This window comes from Plectropomus leopardus, chromosome 7, assembly GCF_026936395.1.
Source record: "Plectropomus leopardus strain MGB_pleo_1.0 chromosome 7, ASM2693639v1, whole genome shotgun sequence".
In the NCBI taxonomy this organism is placed as follows: domain Eukaryota; kingdom Metazoa; phylum Chordata; class Actinopteri; order Perciformes; family Serranidae; genus Plectropomus; species Plectropomus leopardus.
The window spans coordinates 29082733-29090155 of record NC_142182.1 but is presented as its reverse complement, the minus strand read 5'-3'; the positions used below and the strand labels follow the sequence as shown (position 1 = coordinate 29090155).

At 36.3% G+C, this 7423-nt stretch overlaps 1 non-coding gene across 1 annotated transcript; it reads left to right on the top strand.

Moving 5' to 3' along the window:
- The first annotated feature begins 5025 nt into the window (after window positions 1–5025).
- trnay-gua (transfer RNA tyrosine (anticodon GUA)) lies at window positions 5026–5114 on the top strand. The gene is given in 2 exon segments: window positions 5026–5062; window positions 5079–5114. It is a non-coding gene; the product is annotated as a tRNA-Tyr (tRNA).
- Window positions 5115–7423: the final 2309 nt, after the last annotated feature.

The following is a 7423-nucleotide window of genomic DNA, read 5'->3' as shown; positions in this document are numbered from 1 at the left end:
TGTGATCACATTTTCTATAGATTTTTTTCAGATGGCAGTGCGTGGTTGGCTGTTGTGGCATATGACATTATATAGCATATTGGCATTTTCTTTTAGTATTTATATATTTTATCTATATGTTTTGAGCATATTTGTATATTGGATGTGATGTCCCCCCCTCTACATATTATTATTACTGCCTTTCTTTCACTCCACATGCGGTTGGAATTTTGAAAGTAGTTTTTGGTTGTTTTCTTTTCTTTTTTTTCTATTTTTTCATTAATTAAATATCACTTGTATCATCGCTCACACTATTAGTGGGGAGCTCACATGTTTTACATCAGTAATAATTTTATGTAGCTTTTAAAAAATCATTGGTGTTGTTGTTTTATGTCTAAATGTTGTTTTCTGTTAGGATGTAGTCAAACCCACTGTTGTGTACAATAATAAGCTTGTGGAAAACACATAGAGTTGTTTGGGAAAAGACATTTTAATTGCTATTTGTGAAACTTTAAAATATGAAATTGGCTGCAGTGTCCCACAGTGACAGCTCAATTTACATTCACTGTCACACACATAGTTCTGTCATTTCCCGTCAACATTTAAGTGCACAGTAAATAAATCTTTTGTACACTAATCTCCAAAACAATGCACTATAAAAAATTACTACTCACTGCACACTTTATAGTATTGGCATGCTGTGTGGAAATGGGACACAGAGATGTGGTTGGCACAGAGTGTTATGAGTGTTTGAGCTTCACTGTGCAAGGCTCATTAGGAAATGCCCATGCAACGCAGCCCATTGTATATGGTGCATAGCAAACCACTGTAAGTGTAAGTCTTTCCAAAAAGCCTCATGGGTCACATGGGATAGCCCATGAGGATGTGTTGGACATCGTGACCTTGGAAAGCAGATGGAAAACCGTTGGCTGTTGTTAATCATGAGGATGCCTTTTGGCTGTTTGGAGCTAAAACTCTGCTGAGAGAAAATAGCTCCATTACTTACAGAAAGTTGCACCGACTGTGTCATTTAGTTGTAGTATTTACTGCTTCTAAACACACTTTAATGAAGAAGAAAACCATAAAACATTTGAAAGATGGCGCTACATTGAGGATAACCATAGTGTTTGTGTTCTGAAGCCGTCTATTAGCAGTTATGATTGACAGTCATATGTTCTGAAGATCCACCCTTCAGGTTTTTAACCTCAGGCGGATGAGGTTAAGTAGCTCCCAGTGGATTCTCAGTTGGGGGGCAGACAGGATGATAATCTCTGTAAGGGAGTGCCTGTGTTATGAAAGGAATGTCTGCTGCCTCACAAGCGTGACCTTGCTTTAGGCTCCTCGTCTGTCACCATATTATCGTAATGTACTGTACGTCCGAGCCACTATGCATGTAAAGCGTTGCCTTTCTATCAGACAGGTCAGGATGAGATTAATATGTCTTCATTTTAGGTGAATGGAGATGTTCAGAGAGCACCCTGACCGCAGGCGTTGCTATTTATCATTACAGCCCTTTAATAAACCTCGCTGAATGCAATTATTGTCTTCACTTTGCTGCTCAACAGACTCATTGATTTTTGGTTTACATCTCAAGGACGCGCTCCCAGTGACGGAGGAAGTATTCAGATCCTTTACAAGGTCAAAGTTGCAGTACCAAAATGTAAAATACCACAAGTAAAGACACAAATACAAAAGTGTTATCAGGAAATATACATTAAAACCACTGACAGGTGAAGTGACTAACATCGATCATCTTGTTACAATGCAGTGGTCTCCTGGGAAACCCTCTGAGTCCTGGCATGCATGTGGATGCCACTTGTTTGCAACAGCACTCCCTGATGGCAGGTGCTGCATGTCAAGTGGGATGCCAAGACCAGGGGTGTGCCTACGATTTAAGGACATTGGAGGCTTAGCATAGACCTCTGCAGGAGGGTCCGGGGGAATCATTTCCCCAACAAAAGTTTTTTTTTTTTTTTTGAAGAACAAACTCTATTTTAACACTTTATTATGCACTCTGGGATTTTATTTATCCTTTTTTCCCTTTCCAGAATAACAATGAATATTGATGTTAAGAATATTAGTGGTTGGTAATTACTATTGAGCAAAAAACACAATACTTTACAGCTGCTATAATAAAATATTTATTGACTGGAGTTGGCAATTTATGTTAATGTATTTAAATGTAACTAAATACATTTATTCAAGTACAAGTATGACCGAACAACAGATTATTATATCCAGGGCTTTCTAAAACTATTATGCCTATTCATTTTTTTCGAAGCATATATACATATATATATACATATATACATACATACACACACACACACACACACACACACACACACACACACACACACATACATATACACATACATAGCCTTTATATTTAGATGCAGTTCTTTTTACAAAACATTCTGGGCTGAAGCCTCAGACGCCAAAGCTTTACCATACAACGCTACCTGCCACGACCGAAGGCTTCCTGGCAGGTCATTGCAATGTGAGGAGGTGATCAATGTTATTCACTTCCTCTGTCAGTGGTTTAAATGTTGTGGCTGATGTGGTGTATATGTTAAGTATCAAAAAGTAAAAGTAATTATGATAGCAAATAGCGCTTATTCATAATATTATATTATTGTATGTATTTTTTTTAGATTGCATTATTTACACATCAACTTGTAAACAACATTTTAGTGTAGCTGTTGGACCCATTTCAGCTGTTTAATAAACTGATGGGTGCTACTGTGAAAACGCATGTCACTTTATAAAATGATTCATTGTCTGCAAAACAGCAAGGAACTTAAGCTTTCAAATAAATGTCCTGGAGTAAAAAAGTAATTATTTCCCTCTGAAATATAGTGAAGTAGAGCATAAAATAGAAATACTCACATAAAGTGCTGTTCCTGTGCTGCTGTGCTGTCAGAAGAAGTATTTTTCTGTCACTGATATTCATATCTTCTCTATATTCTATATTTTCCCTTTCTTGTGAATGTACAATGGGTTTAGTGAGTCTGGCTAAGGCCTAATTCTGCAGGTGGCATATCCTTTCCATGATGCTGGCATGTAACAATATGTGAAATCGCAGTTTGTCTCAGTTTATTAATATGGCGAATCATGATGCACCGAACAACAATCACATTACTGGCACGCTGTGGAGGCTGATCTGTCAATGTGACAAGAACATTAGCGGATTGTGATAAAACACCTGGAAAATCCTCATTAGAAAAGGTCCTGTAGTAAAGCATTTACAACATGTAAATGAAATGGAGTTTATTGTTTATTCACACAGTCTGAAAAAATGTAAACACAAACATGATTTTATGTAAAATTAGATGTGTGAAATGGGACACCCTGATAAGCTATTCAAAGCTTGTAAATAGGAGCCCAGACATTTAAAGACATACCAGTTTACAAATATAAATTTCATCCTGCAACTTAACTCTAATCAAAACAGATAATGATTTGACATGACCCAAAATATGAATTTTCTCAGGAAAATTATCATCCCTTGGCATGTGGTTTTAAGGGAACATGGTTAATTTCTTAAAATTGGGGTGATACTGCCACCCAGTGGTTACTACTGGATGTAATAATTTAAAAGACGGGTGTATAGATTTTTAAAAAAAAATGCTATTAGACAATGGAATAATTTGAGCAAAAAATGGCATTATCTAAGAATACAATTTGATTGTATTTTAGACAAATTTAAGGAATACAATTCATCCTCAAACTCCTCAATGCTCGTCCTCTAATATGGAAATAAATCTGTGATGTTTTGTCTCATGTCTCCAATTGCGATTAAACACTTTAAGAATATAGTAGTAGTAAGTTCAGAAGCAGGTTAAAATGATTTAAGTCAGTAAAATTTTAGAATAATAATAGTAAAATATACCATTTTTATGGCAGATTTAGGAAGAGGACACTTTTGTTCCCTATTGACACCAGAGGAACTTTATTAAAGGGGAGCACATGTCTATATTTTCTTTCTTTCTATTGCCCGAATATTTAATTTATGTACCTATAGATTTTAAGCTTTTTTTTTTCTTTTTGCTTTTCTGTTCTCCTTTTGTACTTTTACTATTTGCACCGTGGACATGGAGAGAAACGCTAACTCAATTCATGTATGTCTAATAAACATGTCAGAAGTGACAATAAAGATGACTCACAATGGTTAAATTGTTTTATAGTAGCTGTCAAAACACCAGTGTGCTGAGATGGTTTGTGTGCCCCCGCACCAGCAGGAAACACTGAACTGGGAAAAAGGAAAGAGAAACCCATCCATGATTACAGCTGCGGTGCAGCTGGAGCACGCTCTCAAACTTGTCAAACAGCGTTAGGTTTGTCAATGAAGCGGACGAGGTTTCACTTTTTGACACCTTTAATCACCGCGAGTTGGATCACACCTGTGTGTGCCTCTGTCTTCGTGTACAGAGCAACAAAGGACCGTTGCGTATTTATTGGTTTTCCCATCTGTAGTTCAATTTGTGTCACTTTCTTGAAAATTAGGACGAGTAACGATTTATATTTGTGCCATTCAACCAAATATGTTAAACTGGGATCTTTTCATCTTAGTTTTTACTACAAAAAAAAGCTGGGTTGCGTCGTTTTTACCGCAAGTGGAAACTACGATGGATGGATCACAAAAAACAGGTAAACCAGGCAACATATAATCACCAGGTAGCTAACGTTAGCTTTAGCTGCTTCAGATATAACCGCTAACTTTGGCCCCGTGTTCACCAGACTAATGTATTTTTAAGAGGTTTGCTTGTAACCTCTGCAAAAGGCTGTGAGTTAAACGTTATGTCCTCTAGCGTTTCAGTCGACGCAGTGCAAACTTTTCTTTCACTGAAAGCTAATTCACGACATTAGCTAGCTAGTTAGCAAATATACGCTAATTGACATTAGCTTGCTGCCGCACTTTCGTCATGTGGTAGTTAGCTGTTCAGTTAAAGAGTTCATATCATGTAGACTATAAATATTTGCCATGAATTAATATGTCGTGTGGTGAGATTTATATATCGTAGCGTTACGACTTCTTACAACGTCCCTTCGATAGCTCAGTTGGTAGAGCGGAGGACTGTAGTGGCATTACAGCTGAAATCCTTAGGTCGCTGGTTCGAATCCGGCTCGAAGGAGACACGTTTTCTTTCCTTTTCTCCTGAGACATTAAACCTTTTTACCATTGTGCCATCTCTATAGCGCCATCTAATTGACATCACGTAAAAACGGTTGTTTCTGTAATTAGCGCCAGTTAGCTGTTTTTGCGTATTTCTTTGCCAGCAGTAACATTTTTGAACCTAGTGTTGGTTAAAAAGTTGCTTCTTTTGTGAATAACTATACATTAATGAGACTGCAAGGCTAATATGGTTTATGTATTGACATTGAATGTTAAGAATTTGTTAAGTCATAGCTAAAATGTAGTTCAGGCCTACATCAATGTAACGTTTGTATGATGTGCTTCCAGACATCTAAAACCCTATGATTATTAGTTTGTTTATATTGATTAGATAGATGAATGAAAGATTGTTTTGAAACGATGACATGCTTGGTATGCAATCATTGAGATGTAAGTAATGTTTTGCTCATAAACTCTTTAAACATTGCCCTTAAACAGCTGGAAATAATGTCAATGTTTTTGTTCTGCTGTCCTTTAACAGAGATTTTTTTTCTGCTAATCAGGAAGTTCTAGACTTTAGCCCCTGTTTGTGTAGGCTTCTGTGATTGTGGCTTGCAGAGAAACAATTTTTTGCCTTTTATTCAATTATCAGCATTTGTAAAGTCAAGTTATTGCAGGTTATTGTTATTCGGCTGCTAAGTTTGTGGCTGGATTTGGAAAAGGATGCAACTGCAGTGACACTGGTTTTCTTGTTCAGCAAAGCACACAATGACAAAGTCTTTATTGTAAGGTTAAACTATTGCTGTGCACAACAGGCTTCTGTTCCTCGTGCTCATATCCGTGATGAGTTGTTTGTGTAACCTTTGAAATTGTTGACCAGAAAAAGCTGCCTTTGCGGGTCTGTGACATACCACTTTATCTTCCTCAGGTTTTTCATCACAGCACCTCAAGCATAGACTGTGTATAGTCATTGACCTCAAGGTGGCAGAGTGGCCTCTCAGCCTAAACAGGTAGGTGCTGTTTAAGTGGACCAGGGAGCTTCTGTTAAACTTACTTCCCTAAATATGAGCACACAGAACAAAAGCAGTGTGGATGTAAACCTAAGAACACGTTCTGCTCTGTTTATACTGAGTGATACTGGACTGAGAGACAATGAAATGGTTTTGGGTAAAACATGCTTTGAAAAGACAGGTGAAGCTGTTGTGATCACAGACTGATATTGTTTGATTTTTTTTTTCTCATGGTTTGCTCACCCGTAACTAATTTATTTATAAATGTATACATCACAGATAATAAGTCAACAGAAAATCAGCAGGTGATTATTATTATTATTAATTATTTCCAAGCAAAAGTGCCAAATATTTTGGTGGTTACAGCATCTAGAATGTGAAGGCTGATTCTTTTCTGTGCTGTACATTATGGTAAAATCAATATCTTTGAGTTTTAATCTGATTGTCTGGTATAATAACCTCTGGCACAGGTAAATTCTAACTGTAACGTTTCTAGTCATTTCTGAAATCTAAAGACAAAACAGTTATATTGGAAGTGTATCAACAGATTAAATGAAAATTTAAAGAATTATTAGCGGGAGCCGTATTGATGTAACACTGCACCTATTTTCTAATACCTGTAACTATGCATATGTATATTTAGAAAGTAAATAGTGTTATGATCTATGGTCATAAACCTAATTTCCTAAATGATATTCATCCTAGTCTTCAGCCAGACACCATGAGGAGCTTCAGGTCAAATCAGTTGACGGATAAACCTTCTGACATACAATAGTTCACTTACATTAGGTAAAGATTCATACAATACTTGCTGTGCTTTTGATTCCTGTATTAACAGGCTTTTGTTTGCAACCACTTGTCTGTCATGTAGCTGCCTGTAGTTTTACATTGTACTTTGTACTTTTTTAATGGTTTTCTGTAATTTAAAGCGTGATGATTTTATATCACTTAGGTTTCCAATGGTAGTATTACCCAGTGTTGAAAGAAATACTCATATCCTTTACTTAAGTAAAAGCAGCAGTATTGCTCTGTGAAAGTATGTTGAAGTGTGTTGAAAGTAAGTCCTACGTTCAAGATTTTACTTAAGTAAAAGTACAGAAATTAGGCCTACTTAAAATATTACAGCAACAGCAAAACTATTTTACTACCTAAATACTGTTGGATAGTTAAACATATTGCACACAGTATCCTTTTTAACAGACTTATGTTTTGTTTATAAAATTTGAATCTGCAAATAAGCTTGTTCTTTTAGCTGTAAGATGTAGTGGATAAAAAAATATATTTTTCTCAAATGAAATGGAGTAGAAGTTTAAAGTAT